The following is a 20,210-nucleotide window of genomic DNA, read 5'->3' on the forward strand; positions in this document are numbered from 1 at the left end:
CGCAAACACAGAATTCAACAAACAACAAAATCTTTTGTCCTTATTTTCAAAAATTTGTTGTTGTAAAGTTTCAAGAAAAAAAACAACATAAACCACTACATTAGCATAGCAGTTCACACCAGAACTGTTTTCAAAGTAAAAACCAACAATTTTTTCAATAGTATCCTTTTTCTTTTTGCTTACTATCACTGGTTCATCTAGTTTTTTTTTTCTACAACCTCGCCATAATTTTTCTCCAATCCTCTTTTTCGACCTACCACACGCTTTTCAAATAAAGGATATTGAGGTAAATTGGGAGCATGTTCTCTTCTTAACCTATTATACACTTTTACACAATTTACATCTGCACTAATCTTTGTCTCATCAAAATCAATCAGGTATAATCCAGATAAAGTTCTGACTCGGATAAAGCAACATATGCCATACCCTCTTTAAACACAGTACTTCCAATATTCACCAGAGCACAATCTACACTTAAACCTTGAGATTTATGAATAGTCACTGCATATGCCAAACAAACAGGAAACTGTTTTCGGCGGACATATAAATCTTTTACAAGCAAAAATCGAGCTGAAAAACAGCTCAATTGTTGTACTTCTTTAATTTCATCAAATTTGATTTTTAAAAATTCAATGTCCTCTCTATTTGGGTAATTAACAAAATCAACAACATTACTCCATTTACTAAACCTCTTTCCACATGTAAAGTACGTTATAAAATTATCCGACAATGTATACATGCATATAGATTCTTTTCTAAACCAGCAGTTTTAGATATTGATTTTGGTTCAGCACATGTAGAATATTGTTCAATAAAACTCATCACTGTCTCATCTGAATCTGTTCCAAATTTAAAGAATCCAATTTTGACTTCAACTTTTCGGACAAAATAATAGTAGCTCCTTCATGCTCTATTCTATCAACAGCTTCCAGTTTTATAATTTCTTGATTTTCTAACTTCAACATTTTTTCATTGAATATTGAACATTCTTGCAGAATTGGCATCAAGCATATCACTGATTTCTTTTCGGAAATTTTTCTATATATATTCTCTGGAACAATATTTTCGTTTGGAAACAAATTTGAAAGTAATCGTGCCTGTAAAGCTTCTTTGCCATGTTCACTCACTTTTCCAATTCTTATATCTGCAAGAATACTTTTATAATCAACATCCTTTGCCTGTCGCATATTTGTAATGAGTTCTGTATATTCGAAATATGACCAAATATTAACATTTCCAATGCTTCCCAGGCACTTTCTGGTGTCTTCATGTGTAACTGTTTTAAATACTGGCTGTCCTTTCACAGGAGTTGGTTGTAGTAGATCTCCAAAAACTATGAAGTGTTTGCCTCCAAATAACACATCATACTCTGTTTTAAGGATTTGTTGCATTCTTAAATGCACAAAGGCAAGCATTACATTTGATACCATGCTTACCTCTTCAATAATGAGAAGTTTCATTTTTTTCAAGACTCTAGAAACTTCACAACAAGCTTCTCCAGATAGCTTGTGGTATTCTAATTTATTTTCATGCTCTACTGGCAGCATCAATAAACGATGTAAAATAATCCCTTTATTGTTATGTGCTGCCAACCCAGTTGGAGCAGTAACAACACAAGAGAGTGAAGACTTTGTTCTTTTCTGTAGATAATTTGCAATTCCTTTAATTAGAAAACTTTTTCCAGTTCCTGCTTCTCCACTCACGTACAATCAGACAGGTTTAAATGACGTACATGAACACTCTTTTTTCCCATGATATAAACCATGCTCAATCTGTTCTGTCACTTGATCATATATTAGTTTTTGCTCAACATTTAGTTGTTTCTCCGATTCTTCTAAGTTTATTACATCATCTTGAGCTTGTTGCATGGCTCTTTCCACCTCATCCATGGCAGTTGCTGCTTCATTTTGGATAATTGGTTCTCCTAGTGGATTCTGTCTGAAAGAAGCAGAACTTTGACTGTCTTGAGAACTGTGTATAGCAATCTCTGCTGCAATTGAAGCTTCTTGCTGTATTTCGTCATTCAACATTTTCAGATAATTAGTAAAAGCAGGACATTCTATAGTATTTTTAGTTGCGTTGAATGAATCTTCATAACTGTCAAAATCTCCAAGTAGTTCCAGTTCTGTACGCCATGGCTTAAAGAGTTGCAAAAGAGCTAAATAGTAAAATTGCCTTTTGTCAGGAGTTTAGCAACTCTGTTTTTGGTGATTAATCAAATGTCTTTTTCTTTGTATCACCAAAGATCCTTCAGATCCAATCACAGCATATACTCCTTTATTGATATCTTCTGTAATATTAATCTTAAAAGTATAGCTTTGCAGTACTTCATAGAGACAAACGTTCTCAAGATGATTACTTCTAATTGGATAGTATGTTTCCAACATATTTGTCTTCAAAATATATGTACTGACTCGTTCTCTCTCTGCTAAATACTCAATTTCTTGTACAGATTTCAAAACTCGGTTTCAGGTTCTTGCAAGACCTAAACTCACCCAAATGATTGTTCTAGATTTGGAGTATAGACTTGCAGATGATAAGCGATCTGAACATTCATATGCTCCGATTTCTCCATGATACAACATCTTCAAACTGTAGCTGTACAATTTCTTACTTAGGCTCTTTTCATGAGAAATCTCTTCCCACATTTCCTTTAGTTCCGTTTTTTCAGATTTAGTAATGTAAGACGTTACATATCGAGCCACAGCAATGGAGTTGTCTGCAACATATTGAATATCTATGTTAGCATTCCACATGGATAAAATGCCTGGGTTATAGTCATTTATGTATTTTGACTCTTCATTTCTTCTTAAGTTGTAGGTATTTTTCGGTGATTTTCTTATGACAGTATGTCACAAAGATGACATAAAATTGTTCACTCTTCCTTTTGATATTACTGGACGTGGAAATCCAAATCCACATTTTGTGTAGAACTTATCCTTATCCTTGTACTTTCGACGACAGTATTTTCCACAACGATGGGTTTGAAACCGTAAGACTTGATGTCTTAAATTCTTTTGTTCTGTACTTTTTGGTTCAGCACATGTAGAATATTGTTCAATAAAACTCATCACTGTCTCATCTGAATCTGTTCCAAATTTGGGGGCATCTTTGATCCATAGCAGCATATGTTTGTGAGGAGCACCTCTTGCTTGATACTCCTTTCTCCAAAAGAAGAGGAGGATTTTTTTTGTTTGTGATAAAAGACATCATAGCTTCAAATCTATGACTGAAATACCTACATACATTAACTGGATCCGAAGAGCACAGTTCTCCAGGTGTCTTGTATTCTATATTTTCTATGTTTACATTTGCCTCTCGAAGAAATTGAAGTAACTCTTCCCAAGCATACTCTGCACAGATTAGAGTAAGGACCCATGTAGGAGTTCCTAAGTTTCTTAGCATACATTTCAATTTCCCATGACGACGATACCAATACTCAATAGTACCACGCTGACATGCCATAAGATTAATTAGCTGAGATTTGAAAACAGTATCTTTCTGTTGGACTTTATCCATAAAGTCCTTTGCCGAAACATTTAGCTGATGTACTCCACTTTTTAGTATATGGTTCACTTCATAAGGAAGTCCAGACAACTCACTCTCAAACAGAAGATGAAACAAATATGGAATACATTGGCGAAACCTTGGATCTTCTGCATATAATCTTGATGTCCGTTATTCAGATGCAGGTATCTGCACAGGTCATTCATCATATTGTCCACCTTTGCCTGTTGGAAATACCTAAGGGAAACAACGAGCTTCCAAGCTTTCTTCCCATACACTAATGGGACTTCCTTTTGCTTCTTTCATTTGGAATAACTTAATAGTATTCCCCATCACTTCTTTAGAGTGAAGTGGATGCACACTATAATGTTCATAAATTTCTTCAGTTCTGGACACATCCACTTTTTCAATTTGTCCAGTTGACAAATCACTGTCCTCTTCTATAGTTGTTTCATCTTCTCGAACATATACATTTTTATAGTATTGATTATTTTTTACCAAATACAAAGTTTCCTTTTTCACTTTCCTAACATCCACTAATTCTTGCCAGATTATCTTACTCTTCGTAGGAATGCCATTAACTAGAATAACTAGAGGTTCCTCTTCCACAATTTCTACACCAATTTTTTCAATATTTTTCTTTAAATCTAGAGGCAAATATACAACTCTTCCCTTTAATCCTCTCTGTAAATCTGAAGGAGGCAATTTCCCTGGCTTAGGCTCCATACGAACAATAGCCTGAAATGGATGCGCACATTGAATAAGAATAGACTCATAAGTATTTAAATCCATCAGTTCAGAAGGAATATTTACCAACTCAAGATTATTATGTACAGCTCTATGAGGCATTTGTTTTCATTTAATTTATTATAACAATATATTCAAATACGTTGATAAGAACCCAAATCAAAACAATTCTCTACCAACAAATAAGTTGGAAATTCCTTCCGCTGATTATTATTTTCCTTCTCACTTTTTAAATATAGATCAACTAACCTGGTCTGATTTTTATAATGAATTTGTCTACAACAAATACAAGAAAAGTTTGGCCTTTCACCCAAAATTACCTTAAACCGTGTTATTTCTTGCTCAAAGTTTTCTGTACTAAAATTCTGTACATTTTCTTCCACATTTCCTTCTATTAATGTATCTGTTTCTGCACTGTGTTCTTCAGGACCAAAGTAACTAACCTCAATTTATTCACAAATGTTGATCCATGGAAAAGAGCACTGTTTAACTGTTTTAGCTTAAGTGCTGGACTTTTTGCATAATACAACCTTCCTACAAATGTCCTCACTTCAGTATGATGCACTGCTAACATCCTGAAATGGTGAAAAACACTCTGAGATACTTTTTTAGAAAGACAAGCCAGAGAATGACCTTGCAAACCTGTTTTTTCTCACTCTGCAAGGGTCTAATTCTTGCAACATCTTAATCTTTTGTTTAAAACTTTTCATAGTATACTTATGTAAGAAAGTTCGAAAAAAATCAATTGAATCCTGTTGTACACTACATATACTACTACAATTCCAAGTGTACACTGGAGCCTTAGGACGTCTCCCTAAAACTTCATCAGCTAACACCTCTTCTGCATTTCAGGGGACAATTTTCTCTTTTTCAATCGAACAACCATTCTTAACCTCATAGGCTCGACCACTGGTGTCAACTGCATGCAACAAATCATTACTCTGAAGGTAACTCTCTTCATTAAAAAACGGCTTACAACTTGAACTATGTTTCCATTCTCCAGAAAAAACATTACAAAAATTAATTCTATTAATTAGTCTTTTCCACTTACTTTTGGCCTTCATAACATTGAGTGGCTTATCTAGTGTCAGAATCGTATTGATTACTAAAATGAACAGCTTTTTTTAATTCAAAAGCCTTCTCAACAATTATTTCAATATGTTTCTTATTCTTATAAAAAGCAGTTTTTCTTTTACAATTCTTTATATTTTTTAATACATTTAAAACAACTCTGTTATAAAACATTTGCTTCCGAATTTCAATAAACTGATTTTTTCGCCTATTACTATACACTATATCCTTACCACATAGTTTTCCATAATTTTTCTTTTTTGTCTGGTTTTTCTTTGTAGTTACAGATATATTTTTTCCTGATTCTCCACATTTTATTTAGTTTGTGTTATTTTCCTTATAAAATCCTTTGTTGTCTTACCAGGAGCTTTCTTCTTTTTATCCACACATTGTTGTTTAGATAAATCTTGTACTTGTGTTTTCTTGGAAAAGTAAGCCTGTTTATATATTTTTCTTTTCTCACTCTTTGAAGGCATAATGGTTTTTCTTTTTGTAGATAATTAAAATCTGTTGTGAAGATTTTTTTTACAATTATAGACCACTACTAGCATACTACATAGCAATTAGAAGCACTATATGTTGTAAAGTGTGGTTCACTCCATGAGTAAGTTTAAGGCACAGCAGCAGTGTACGGGCAGTGTAGGAGATCATGCAGGGAGTGCTGGTTCAGGGTTTAGGGCAGAGCAGTGGTGTTTCAACATTATAGGGGCATTCTGGGTTTAGAGCAGTGCAGTAGTGTTGAAAGAGTTTAGCAGGTTTTGCTAGGGATGGTGTTTCAGGGTTTAGGATAGTGCAGTGGTGTTCAGACAGTGTTGGGGTCAAGGTGGGACTGATATTTCTGAGTTTAGAGCAATGCAGTTGTGTTTGTGCAGTGTATGGTATCATGCAAGTGCTAGGACTATAAAGCACTGCATGTCCTAAAGCCTGACTCACTCCATGAGTACATGTATTCCCATGTCTGCAAACACATGCACCGAGCAAGTGATTCTGTCACAATATTCCCAAAAACACACTGACTCACATTCTGTTTCTAGACAAATCAAAATATCCCTTGCAATTCACTGAAATGATAACTATGTGCTACTAAAAGATTTTCTATGGCATTTGTGCACCACACCCAGGGTCTCTATTATGCAGCACGGAGAGTATTTGAGAATTAAGAGGCCTGACACACATACTGCTTAGGACTTTCTAGCACTACATGTCCTAAAGCCTCACTCACTCCATGAGTACATGTATTCTCATATTTTTAAACACATCAACTAAGCAAATTATTCTGCCACATTTTTCTGAAATGAATACTGACACATGATAGTATCCCTTGCAATTCAGTAAAATGATTACTACAGTGAAAGAGGGTCTTCCTGGGAGTGCTGATTCAGGGTTCAGAAAACTACAGTAGTATTCACCCAGTGCAGGGGGTATAGCAGGGTGTTCTTTCGAGTTTAAGGCACAGCAGCAGTATTCGGGCAGTGTAGGAGATCATGCAGGGAGTGCTGTTTCAGGGTTTAGGTCAGTGCAGTGGTGTTCAGGCAGTGTATGAGATCAAGGTGGGACTGATATTTCTGAGTTTAGAGCAATGCAGTTGTGTTTGGGCAGTGACATTCACTATTGGGGTCGCACACTGCTAACACACCAGCGGGATCGCCCCTAAGGACCATGGTAATTGTAGTTACATTTTCTGTGATGCATCTTCTTTCGAATTCTCGTGTATCTTCAAAATCTTCGCCATCCCTGTACACGTGTTTCGGGGTATTTACCCCTCATCAGCAGGGATTAGGCTACCTGAACTTCGATGAAGCATCAGGGACCGTGTGCCTGGATGTCATCCATCATACCTGGACAGCTCTGTATGATCTGACCAACATATTTGAGTCCTTCTTGCCCCAGCTGCTGGCTTACCCTAACCCCATAGATCCTCTTAATGGAGATGCTGCAGCGATGTACCTCCACCGACCAGAAGAATACAAACAAAAAATTAAAGAGCACTGAAAGAACAAGAAGAGGGCACTGGGGACAGTTCATCAGAAAGTTCCATGTCTGACTTTTCGGAGGATGAGGCGCAGGATATGAAATTGTAGTAGAAGCAAACTGCTTTTCAGAAAAAAAGACTTTTCCTAACCATGAGAAGCAGACTATAATATTCATATTTAAACAAAGCAATTTGGTATTACTAAACAAGGTTTTTATGAATAATAGCATTGAAGTATGTATGTATACAGACACCTTTGTATACATATGTATGTACTTCACAGTTAGATCCTGATTTCTTGGTCATTTTCCTGTCCGGCGTGCATTGCGTTTTCCCACATTCCACTTTGGTAGCTGTGTGCAACATTGCATGCAATTGTCAGTCTATGTAGGCCAAGCCCTACTACTGTTGAACTGAGACTTCGCCAACTTAAAGAAGCGAGACCCATACACCAATTACTATCATGCCCCCTGTGCTGATAGGTAGACTCTGAGGGTGTCGGTCACTGCCCTCTTTACAGGCTCTCCCAAAGAAAACCACCCGGATGCTAACGTGGGATGTTCTGCAGTCACAGGCTAAAATCCCACTCTTAATTGGATTCTGAATGAAGCCAGCTTCTGCTATAATCCTGGAAAGGAAGTAGTGCTCCTTCTGAGTTTCTGAGGATATTCCCTTTTTGACTTAGAGTAATTGCAAAATATTGCCACCAAAAGGAAAAAACTGGAAATGCAGAGCAGTTTGGAGCATTAATGTTAGCCATAAAAGACACTTTATCCGGATTCTAAGTACACTTTTTTTTATGTGGAGTCTACCCCTCAACCTGTGGGGGACCTGCTAATACCAGTGTAATTGTATTCGTGCCCCTTTGAATGCAGTCATCCGAACAGAACAAATTTTGCGTTGAGAATGTGTGGGTTTTCCCCATTTTTTTACGCCAACAAACTGTTTTTCATGCGGTAAATTCCTTTAAAGGTGTACATACGCACATACGAGGTCAATATTTACTGCTTTTGATTTCTTTCTGGTTTTATATAGTGATTTAAACATTCTGCCTCAGTGCACGAGGGGTTAAAAACTCAATTTTTTTGTGTGTGTAGTTTAAAACTCACACCAAGTAGAACCATCCATGTAACGCATGATCTTGAATCTTCCATCTTCCGACTCTTGATGGGGGGATAACCCAACCAGGCCTTTAATTTTCATATTTCCTTTCGTCAAAAGTTTTTTTCAGCTTAGTTATTGTCTGAAAGGGTGTGGAATAAGCGAATGCAAACCAATGCCATTTTGTTTTAGTTTTAATGAAGAATGGACCCTTAAAACCAAGTTTATTTCAAGTATTACCCAAAGTGAAAAATGTAAGCCTTATTTAGGAAACAGTGGAATCCAGCTAATTTTTTTTAAAATGTATTTATTTTCTTCCCATGCCTGGTTTGCAGGAAGCGACTAGGCGTTTAAGTGAAAAAATTCAGTTATCTAGTAACTTGAGAACCAATCCTTTTGTGGAGAGAAAGCATAGCCAGGTTCATGTGTTTATTAGTCCTCCCTTTTTAGTAAGGTAGTGCTGTGGTCTGTGTTGATGTTTGAATATAAGTTTTTAATGGGGAAAATGGAAATGAAGAGATGAGTCGCACAAGCTCAACGCTCGTGTACCCGCTCACGGTTCAGATGTAATAGGATGTTGATGCCTCTGGCAATCCTGGTTCTGTTGAAGGTTGAATCACCTGTTGGAGTGCACCAGTACATTTCTCCCATGAAAGCGTATTCTTAAGCAGAGGTGATTCACCATAAGCACAACTGTGACCTTAGACCCCCTCTATTCGATTAAGCGTACGTTATGGCATTAAGCCCTAGGAGTTTAGAGACCAGCAGAGGTGATTTTCGTAGACCAGATTCTATTGATAGCCTGCAGGCTTTGATATTGGGACAGCCAGGTTGAAATCTGTGTTTTTAATGTTGTTGGCCATTTTTTGTTATTTTGTCTCATGCTTCTGGAAGCGGTCTACTCCGATTAAGCCCCATAATTAGTTTTACCTATTTGGCAAAACGCACTGTGCAGGCCACTGACTCGTGAATGCCATTGTCTCCTTCATGGTCAGCTATTTTAAGTCTTTAATTTTTGTTCTCCACAATCCTACCCACCGCCCCCAGCACACCCAAACCATAATAAATTCCTTTCCTGTCATTGCAAGTTTTATTTTAGGGACATTTAAATAATGCTTGTATCAAGAACTGAAATTGACGCAGCAAGGTCGGGGAAATATAATTCTCTTTTATTTTAATCTTTGGAGCACAATCCTTTTTTGTTTCCTTTGGAAAGGTGTATAAAATACAACTTTAGCAAAGGCTAGGACGATGAAGCACTGCATGTCCTAAAGCCTAACTCACTTCATGAGTACATGAAGCAAACTAATCTGCCACATTTTTCTGAAATGAATACTGACTCACACTGTTATCTTAGACACATGACAGTATCCCTTGCAATTCAGTAAAATGATTACTACAGTGAAAGGGGGTTTTGCTGGGAGTGCTGTTTCAGAGTTTAGAGCAGTGCAGTAGTGTTGAAAGAGTTTAGGAGGTTTTGCTAGGGATGGTGGTTCAGGCTTTAGGACAGTGCAGTGGTGTTCAGGCAGTGTAGGGGGTCAAGGTGGGACTGATATTTCTGAGTTTAGAGCAATGCAATTGTGTTTGGGCAGTGTATGGTATCATGCAAGGGCTAGGACTATAAAGCACTGCATGTCCTAAAGTCTAACTCACTTCATGAGTACATGCATTCCCATATTTTTAAACACATCAACTAAGCAAACTATTCTGCAACATGCTACTGAAAGATTTTCTATGGCATATGTGCAGCACACCCAAAATGTTTACTAGACTGCAAGGAGACTATCTGAGAATTCTAACCCTGATATACAAGTGTGTAAGTGGTTAGACCACTTCATGTACACACTACATTTTTAACAACAGCACTGTACTGCAAAAAAATATCTCCTCAAACACATTAACATACCAAATGCTCCTATCAAAATGTTTTTCCCAAAGCAGACAAATTCAGAATCAGACTCTATACAAATAAACTCCTGCTTCCACATTAGAACACATTTTTCTTATTAACTTAAAGTGCACAACATAGATCCCCTTACAAATTAACAACTCACCTTTAAAAAAAATTATTTTGTAGAATTAGAACAGTGTCAATCACACACCAGATTTTCTTAAGCAGAATCTCTGAATTGTGCATCAGTCACTGCAACCATATAAGGCATTGCTTCCCTCTCATTTTCCACACATATTCATGTAGATAACCAATGAAATTTCTTCCCACACAAATTCAAAACCAAAATAACATTTTAATTGGTTATACATTTCTACACTTTCAAACTCACATAATGTTCAACCTTCCCCTACTGCTCTCTCTCTGCCTGTTACCATGGTAACATTCCATGGAACACCTAACTGAAAAACAGGTCAAAAGTTCATCACAAAATGTTGCAAACCAAACCAGCAACGGTGTTTGACTTCTCGATATACCAGCTTATCCTGTGCAATGTTCTGTTCAATGACCTTTTCTCAACCATTAGAATTTCTCCTTTTAAAAAACAGTAGCATGCACCCTAGTTTTCAATGTTGAATTTTCTGAAACCACCAATCATTTCTTTTTTTTAAGTGCACTGAATCTCATCTACTTTTTTTCTAAAATCCTACTTTTCAAACTGCCATTTAATTTCCAGAGCCCATCTGAGTACAACCAGATCTCCCTTCAAAATGTCTAGAGTGTGGATTGTAGAACACAGCTATATTTTCTGGACTGAAAGGTATGCAGCAAATAGATCCTTTCTCAACCTTGATTTACCAAATGTGGATATTATGTGGATTGGCCAGAGAGGATTGAGTTGTCACCAATTGATGCCATTGGTAAAATCCTTTTTGCATCTCCAACACCCTGACCTCATAAATGTGCACTGTGGTGGCACGACCTAGGCACTTTCACTGGGGTAGGTCTGGAAATGCTTTTAAAAGACACCTTTTGGCAATTGATGTCACTTTTTCCACAAACTGCCTTTGTATATTTTAATATATGCCAAAGGCAAAAATGGAACTAGTCTAATCAATATTGTCCACAGATTGAGAAAGCTAGGAAACATGTGTATAAGTCTGTTTCCGCTTTCCTCAGAGACTATGGTATGGGTTGTATATATCACAACAACTTGCGTTACAACATGCAAGGCATTTATAGAGGAGACGGTGTACATTTCACAGATAAGGGGAACAGAGTCTTCCTCTTGAACTTTAGACTCTGCATCGGTATTTACTTGCAGGTAAAAAAAACACTCAATGAACACAATGGCTCTTTTTAGAGCCAACCAACATCTAAACACTCAAACTTGTGATTTAACTGTATTTTTTATTTTTTTTGCCGACGTTTGCGCAGCATGCGCGTACGGGTGCGTGCATCGTGCGCGCACATCACGATTAAAAAAAAATGCTTTTTTTGCCCTTCGTGGTCCTTCGGGGACCCCCTGAGAAGGCCTAGGGGTTCAGGTAGTCTCTACCCTGCCCCCTTTTCACGTTCTCCACTTTTGTTTTTGACTCTCTTCCTGCTCGGGGGTGCGTGCACCGTGCGCGCACCTCGCGATTTAAAAAAAAACAAAAAATGATTTTTTTTGCCCTTCGGGGTCCTTCAGGGACCCCCTGAGAAGGCCTAGAGGGTGAGGGAGTCTCTAACCTGCCCCCTTTTCACGTTCTACACTTTTGTTTTTGACTCTCTTCTGCCTCGGAGTGACAAAATGGCGGCCAACACTTCCTGGTTTCCACCGATTGGAATGTTGACAGACGTCTAACAGCAAATCAGAATTCCGCTGCGGGCACACCCGATATGCACACGGTGCGCGCAGGTGCGCGCACGTGCGCGCTTATAGATATATATTTTTTTCTTTTGATTTTCTCAAGAACTACTGGAGTGATTTACACCATTTAAGCAAAAGCGTGATCTGCGAATCAGACTCTATCATTTTGCCAAATTTCTTGTAATTCCGGTCAGCAGTTCGGGCTGTAGCCGTGTCTAATTGTCCTAAGGAAAATAACATGGGGAAAACACGTTTTGGGACCCCCCTTTTTTCTCAGCCCCCACTTGACGTATCCCCGCGATTTTTCTATTTAAAAAAAAATATGAAATTGAGTCTAAAGATCCATGTACTACCCCCTGAGCAAGCCTAGAGGGTCAGGATGTTTCTACCCTGCCCCCTTTCCTTATTTCTCAACTTTGTTTTACGGTTTTCTTGTGACTCAGTTCTAGCGAAGAACAAGATGGCTGCCAACACTTCCTGGTTTGGAGTGTTGACAGACAGTTGACAGCCAATCAGCATGCAGCTCGTGCTTGTAATTGTATGAATTTCCGTAGATGTACCCCACGATTTTTCTAATAAAAAAAGATCCATGTACGACACCCTGAGCAAGCCTAGAGGGTCAGGATGTTTCTACCCTGCCTGTTCTGACTGGGTTTTTGTTCCCCTTTTTGAGTGAAGGTGACTTTAGCCTGCTATCATTCTAATAGGAGGATTAGAGCCTCAGACCTGGCCTATTTACAAGGTCTTTGATATAAATTCCTACTCTTTTCTCTATTCTAGGGTCTATAAGCTTATGTTAAGGGATAGATTCCTTAGTATTAGTATTAATCCGTCCTTTTGTAAGGTTGCTAGTATATTTCTGATGGAGTTATGCTTATTTTGGGCCTTGTAGGCCTCGAGCGGGACAGACTCCATCTTTCTTTCTGCCTCAGCTGCTTGAGATGCTTTTAGGTCAAATGTAATGTTTTAGTTATAAGGTGTTGTTCGCTTGGAGAGAACCGGCTCTGGCTGGCCCTTATCGAAAGACTATTTTTCTTCGTGTCGAAGACATAACATCAGGCCGGCTGGCTGAGAAAGTGTCCTTGGCACGGGTGGTACAAGAATTTGGTGGGCGGCAGGTTACTGGCCGGAAATTTCCATGCATGAACAAGGTTCCATATTAGCGAAAGCACTGAGAGTTCAGAGTCAGTTAGTAGACAGCAGCTAGTCGTTAGCATTATTGCAGTTAATCAATTTAAAGCAGACAGTCGCCATTTTGAAATCCGAAAAAGACAGAAGGCTGATAAACTCTCAGAAAGATGGAAGTTACCTTAGTTGGAGCAGCTGGTGAGCTTTGATACTAAGATCAGAGCACGCAGAGTGAAGAAGTTAGCAGAGCAAATGAATACTAGAGCGGCATAAACTGATTTAGAAGATTGAAGTTGGAAGGTGAAGATAGTCCGTGATCAAGAGGAGAGAGGAGTAGTGCAGAACAGCCAGAGTGAAACAGCCGAAACAGAGAACAAGAGGGAGGTTCCAGTGACTTGGAGGGGAGCAGAGGAGACAGAGCATAGCGGTGCAGACGTGTATCTGTGACTGCAGGGGTGATCCTAAGATGAGCCAAGGCACAGACGATAAGGGAACCCAGATGACAACTGAGTCCAGACTTCGTACTCATAAGGTGACGTCGACCCTTTCTTATTAGCGTGCACACACATTCTAATTCTATCCTTTGCTTTTCAGGCTATATGTTATATTGCAGTATTATATTGTTGTTATAATTTGTTATTGCATAATAAAAGGACCCCAGTTCTTAGTGAACCATTGTGTGATTGTTATTTACAGGATGCAGTTAACCTTTCTTCTAGTCAGATGCTGTTATGTGGACGGATGTGTTTCCCGTCCGGGTAAGTGGTAACTGAGCAAGAGAGCAGGGAGCACTTGAATCAGGAAATAACCTTTGCATATTGTAATTCGGCCATTCGTGTGTGAAAGGATTAAACTATATATATTCCCAGTAGTATATAATGAAACTTCCCAACAGAGAGAGAGTTAAAGGTATTAATAGGACAGTGATCGCCGTTGTGTAGCGGCGTTAGTGTGAGCATCGTAAAAGTACAATGTGTATACCCACATGATTGTGGCTTGAGTAGGAGAGAGTGAGAGCATCGTAAAAGTACGATGTGTATACCCACAGGATTGTGGCTTGTGTGAGAGAGTGAGAGCATCGGAAGGACACGGTGCCTATACCCATAGGATTGTGGCTTGTGTGAGCACTGATTGTGGTCAGTGTGTAATGGTAAGTAATCAGAACTGCCCCCTTCACTATGAGTAGGAGGGTAGCATAGTCTGGGCCTTAGATACCGCGAGACTATAAGGTATGAGTGTGGTGTAGAATATGGAATTCCTTAGTAATCAGTGAGTATTTCTAGTAATCCCTATAGATTTGGTGGTGTTCTAGAGGATCTAAGCTTGTATATTGCTAATTCCCCATCCCCAGGTACGTACCCAGGTGCCTTGGTAAATAGGTCCTGAGGAGGGAGGTGGTTACGTTTCGGCCGGGTTGGTGATGTCTTGGTGAGCTGATTCTATCTGGTCCGAAAATCCGGTCGTTACACTGCCCCATTTCCTTATTTCTCAACTTTGTTTTACTTAAACACTTCCTGATTTGGAGTGTTGACAGACAGTTGACAGCCAATCAGCATGCAGCTCATGCTCATAATTGTATGGATTTCCGTGCGCGTACCCCGCGATTTTTCTATTAAAAAAACGTAATAAAATTGAGCCAAAAGATCCATGTATGACCCCCTGAGCAAGCCTAGAGGGTCAGGATGTTTCTACCCTTCCCATTTCCCTATTTCTCAACTTTGTTTTACTGTTTTCTTGTGACTCGGTTCTAGCGATGAACAAGATGGCTGCCAACACTTCCTGGTTTGGAGTGTTGACAGACAGTTGACAGCCAATCAGCATGCAGCGCGTTTGTCCCCCCACTCGCCCCGGGGACTGCCATCCCTGGGGCTCTAATATTGAAAAAAGGGGGGTCCGTGATGGACCCCCTAGCCTCGGGGACCACCACCCCCTGGGGCTTTTGTATGTTGGGCGGGAGGCCACAAGGCCCACCTCCTGGAGCCATTGATGGCCCTGGGGCTCCTGCAGTGTCCTGGGGTGCCTACCCCTGGGACACTGCTGTTTGCTATGGTAGGGAAGGAGCCTCGCGACTCCCACCCTACCATAACAAGCTGCTCTATCTGATGTAAAGCAATGCCAGCTTCCTAAGGACGTGGGAAGCTGGCTGGGACCATGGGGCTTTGGGGCTCCCCCCACGGTCCACGTTTTTTTTAAGCCCCGGGGGATGGGGTCCCCAGGGGCTAATAACAATTTGTAAAAGAGGCTATTTTTTTTTTTTACAATAGATTTACTGTACGCGGATGGTGCAAATTACGTCGTCCCATAAGCGTACCTAAGCCAAAAAAGTAAAATATTTTTCGATATTTATGAAGTGTATGTGTATAGTTGTTTGGTGGCTCTAAAAAGAGCCCTTGTGTTTATTGGGAGATTTTAGTACCTACAAGTAATTACTGATGCATTTGCCTTTTCGTGGCGGCATTGCCACCACGGAAAGGCATTGTAAAATGCATATGATAATATGGCTGGCGGTGTCTGATAGACACCGCCACCATATTATTCCTTTTCCACCCAGGCCGCAAGGTGACCGGGGCAGAATAGCGGCGGACGGTCTTTGCGTCCGCCGCGGTCCCCCCCTCCATACTAATATGGCGGGGGAAAACAAGGGATGATGGCGGGCGGATTGCCCCCGCCAGGCTGGCAGTGGCCACCGCCAGCCTGGCGGGGGCAATCCGCCCGCCATCATAATGGACCCCTTGGTGTTTTGATTTGCAGCAATGTATGATGAACTTGTCACCTGTGTTGTCAGTTAGGTGTTCCCTGAAGTGTTTTTCTATGGTAACTGGTAGAATGTGGTTGGGGGAAGGGTTGAAAGTTTTGTCAGTTGGAAAGGGTTGAAAAATTCAATCAATATAAAAGTGTGTTTCATTTTGTTTTAATGTGGGAATAAATGTGATTTGTTATTTATTTGCGTATGTGTGTAGATTGAGTGTGTAGATTGATAGGAAAAGTTTGCTGTTTGCTATAGTACTTTTCGGGACGAATTCCAAAATTCGCTCCATCCGTGTACGTTAAATCTTTTGTAAAAAAAAATATAGCCTCTTTTACTAATTTTTAATAATCCCGGGGACCCTCATCCCCCAGGGCTTTAACTATATGTTTGCGGGGGAGCTAATGGCCCCTCCGCAGCCCCGGGGACCACCACCCTCGGGGCTTTTCTACATTGGGAGACAGGACCGCGCGGCCCCCCTCTTGGAGCCATTAATGGCCCTGGGGATCACCACCTCCCCAGGGCCGGCTCCTGCAGTGTCCTGGGGTGCCTACCCCTGGGACACTGCTGTTTGCTATGGTAGGGTAGGAGCCTCGCGGCTCCCACCCTACCATAGCAAACTGCTTTTCGTCAGAGAGAGCAGCGTGTCAGCTGCTCTCTCTGATGAAAAGCAATGCCGGCTCTCTAAGGACGTGGGGAGCCAGCTGGGACTGTAGGGGTTTTGGGGGATGGGGTCCCCGGGGATTATAAAAAATTAGTAAAAGAGGCTATTTTTTTTTTACGATAGATTTACCTTACGTGGACAGTGCAAATTACGTAAGTTGTCCCATAAGCGTACCTAACCAAGTAAAAATCTATTTAAAAAATACATTTTACAGCTATCTTTCAATTTTATATGTTTATGTGTTGGTTGGCTCTAATGAAACTTTTTCTGTTTATTAGTACTTGTAAGTAAATACTTAAGCATAGTCTAAAGTTATTGAGGAGCATTGTTTTACAGTGTGCTGAACTTTGACCTTTGTTGATAGTTGAGTTTTGCATAACCTGTTGGGGGTAGGGTGGAAAGTTATGTCAGTTGGAAAGGTTTGAAATGTTGAGCCAATAGAAATGTGTTAGGTTTTGAATTATTGTGTGAAGGAATTTGGGGGCATATTACCAACAACTAGCGATAATTTTTGTCTCTAACTTGTTTAGAGACAAAAATTATCGCCGCAAATCGGCGATTTTTATCGCAGATAAACCTTGCTATTAGCAAGGTTTATCGCAACTGCGATAAAAAACGGCCGCAATGCATGAATATCGCTGAAAAGTCAGCGATATTCATGCATTATCGAGCAAATGCTCTTAGCCATGTTATCCACCTCCCATTGGATAACATGGCTAAGAACTGCTCAGGGCAGGTGTTAGCTTTTGGAGATATTCGCGCTTAGCGCGAATATCTCCAAAAGTTGATAATAGGAGATAGCGATGTTAGGGACTGTTTCCAGTCGCTAACATCTTGGCACGCCCACTTTGCATGTCATTAGTGATAAATATCACTGACATGCAAAGCGGGGCCCAAGATGGTCGCTATCTCCTATTAGCTGTCACTAACTGGTGTTAGCGACAGCTTGGTAATAGGGAGATAATTTTATCTCCGCTTTCTTGGCTTTTAAAGCCAAAAAAGCAGAGATAAACCCCCTTGATAATATGCCCCTTGATTTGTTAGTAATGTGTATATTTGTGTAAAAAGAGAGGGAAAATGTGCCATTTCTTTGGTTCTGCTGCAAGCAGTGGAGCAGAGCGATTCTGTATAAGGTTATCTGCTGTGTGAGTGACATTCTTCTAAATCTACCAAACAATTTGAAAGGTGAGTTGATGACTTCAAAGGGATTGAATGTGGTGCATTTTATTTTTAGTTAGTGTAATGTGTTTATCCTTGTAAAGTTTGTAGAATCATATTCTGAGTTTGTCTGCTTTTGGATAACTATTATGGTCTAATCATTTGTTAGGTTAATGTGTTTAGTTAGTCAGCTTTTTTAAATAAAGTGCAGTACTAAAAAAAGTAGAATGTTTGCAGTCACTTATGTAATGCCTTTAGTCAGTATTCACAGACTGCTGCATACACTCTTGTGTAAATGAAAGAATTATATTTGCACCTTTTTTCTATAATCTCACCCGTCTCTCCTCATAGTCTACCTCTGTCTGCTTATAGTGTTCTCTTTCTTCTGATATTGTGTGTCATGTTTGGAAGTAATGCTGGCAAAAAAGTAATGCTGGAAATTGGAAATGTATTTTGAAAATGACTCAGGTTTCTGCACTGTAATGTAGTGCTCATATACATGGGCTGTGTTTTGTCTCTTAAACGTTTTAGTGTGGGGAATGTGTTTTTGTAAAATGTATGGTTTTGAAATTTTTGACCAGGTTCACACTGAGTGTCTGTGTAAATGAAAGAATTATATTTGCACTTTCTTTTATAATGTCACCTGTCTCTCCTCACAGTCTACCTCTCTCTTCTTATAGTGTTCTCTTTCTTCTGCTGGAAATTGGAAATGTATTTTGTAAATGACTCAAGTGTCTGCAATGTAATGTAGTGCTCATATACATGGGCTGGGTTCTCTCTCTTAAAAGTTTTACAGCCTGATTCATGTACGGGCCGTTTTGCGTGTCCCTAATAGCGATTCATAGCGAATCGCAATTGAGGACACGCAAAACGGCATTCATGTATTTTCATGTGAAAAAATAGCGACTCGCACGCGGGCGCAAATTCCGTTAGCGACCAACAAAAAACGCAGAAAATTCGCAATTTCCGCCCACCAGCGATCGGGATTGCGACACGCAATCCCGATCGCACGGGATAGCGACTCGCAATCCCGTGCGATCGGGATTGCGTGTCGCATTATCGCGGGATCCGGAAATACGGGATTACGCATTCCGAGCACCGTGATGACATCACAACCAGGAAGCTGCCAAATCGCACCTCCAAACACCACAGTGACGCAGTCATCCGACTCGAGACGACGGAAAGCAGCCGCCTAACCGCCGAAAGCGAATCCCGACCCGGCAGAAATTGCGCCCGCCATGGCTGAAGAACCACTGCCCGGCCCCAGCAACAGCGCTAGCCGAAAGCGCAAGCTGAAATTCTCCGAGTCGGAGTTGGAGAGCCTGATTGAAGGGGTGGTGGCCCACCACGCCCAGCTGTTCGGTGCAAACTCGAGGAGGGTCCCCGAGCAGGAGAAGAGGAGGATCTGGCTGGGGATTGCCTCCAGCGTGAACGCAGTTGGCGTAGCGTCAAGGTCAATCGAAGAAATCAAGAAGCGCTGGTACGACCTCCGAGGGCATGCCAAGGAGAGGGTGGCGGCGCGTCTCGGAGAGTCATCAGGCACCGGAGGTGGTGGACCGACTGTCCCACCCAACACCCCCCTGGAGGACCAGGTTGAGGACACTCTGGAGATGGAGGCGTGTGTTGGTGTGATCTCCCTGGACTCCTCCCGGCCAACCCACAACACCCAAGGTAAGTGGCATGCGCCTGCGACCCTGTCCCTTATGACCGTCCCTGCCCAAATAGGCGCACTCATTGGCCCTTAATCATGCCTATGTTGTGCAGCAGGAAATGCCCTGAGGCATAGTGGGAGACGTAGTATGTCCACAATGTAGTTGTACCACAATGCGGCCTGAAAGGTGCCCAAGCGCACATATCCACAGCCATCCAGGGAATGTCACCCAGCATGCATGTAACATCTGCACGTCTGACAGTCACATGCACCTAATGAGTATCCACTTACCCTCACAGGTGCAGACGACAGCAGTGACAGTGAGAGGCTGGTGATCGTCGAGGAGGCCCAGGAGGAGGTATCCCTACCCGCCACCCTGCCACCATCCCCTGCCGCTGCGGCAACACCAGCAGCCAGGCCCACCACCTTACCTGCAGCTAAATCCGCAGGACCACCGCCAGCCAAGGTCAGGCCCCCCACCAAAGTGCCTACAGTGCCTGCCGCACCTACAGTGCCTGCCGCACCTACAGTGCCTGCCGCACCTACACTGCCTGCCGCACCTACACTGCCTGCCGCACCTACACTGCCTGCTGCACCTGCGACGCCAGCTGCCACGACACCTGCGGCTCGTCCTCCAAGATCTGGCCCAGCCACATCCGTAGCACAGCGCCAAAAGAGCAGGAGGGGCAAAGGGCATCTCCATGCCTGCATGTCCGTGGAGC

The 20,210-nt window shown here is 41.0% G+C and overlaps 1 protein-coding gene and 1 pseudogene across 1 annotated transcript in view; one reads left to right on the top strand and one right to left on the bottom strand.

Moving 5' to 3' along the window:
- HMGCLL1 (3-hydroxy-3-methylglutaryl-CoA lyase like 1) overlaps positions 1 to 20,210 on the bottom strand; it is an 826,606-nt gene that overhangs the window by 593,567 nt on the left and 212,829 nt on the right. The gene's annotated exons all lie outside the window — the stretch shown is intronic.
- On the top strand, positions 6,985 to 7,617 carry LOC147707431 (ubiquitin-conjugating enzyme E2 H pseudogene; annotated as a pseudogene).

This window comes from Lissotriton vulgaris, chromosome 6 (genome assembly GCF_964263255.1).
Source record: "Lissotriton vulgaris chromosome 6, aLisVul1.2, whole genome shotgun sequence".
NCBI classification, from domain to species: Eukaryota; Metazoa; Chordata; class Amphibia; order Caudata; family Salamandridae; genus Lissotriton; species Lissotriton vulgaris.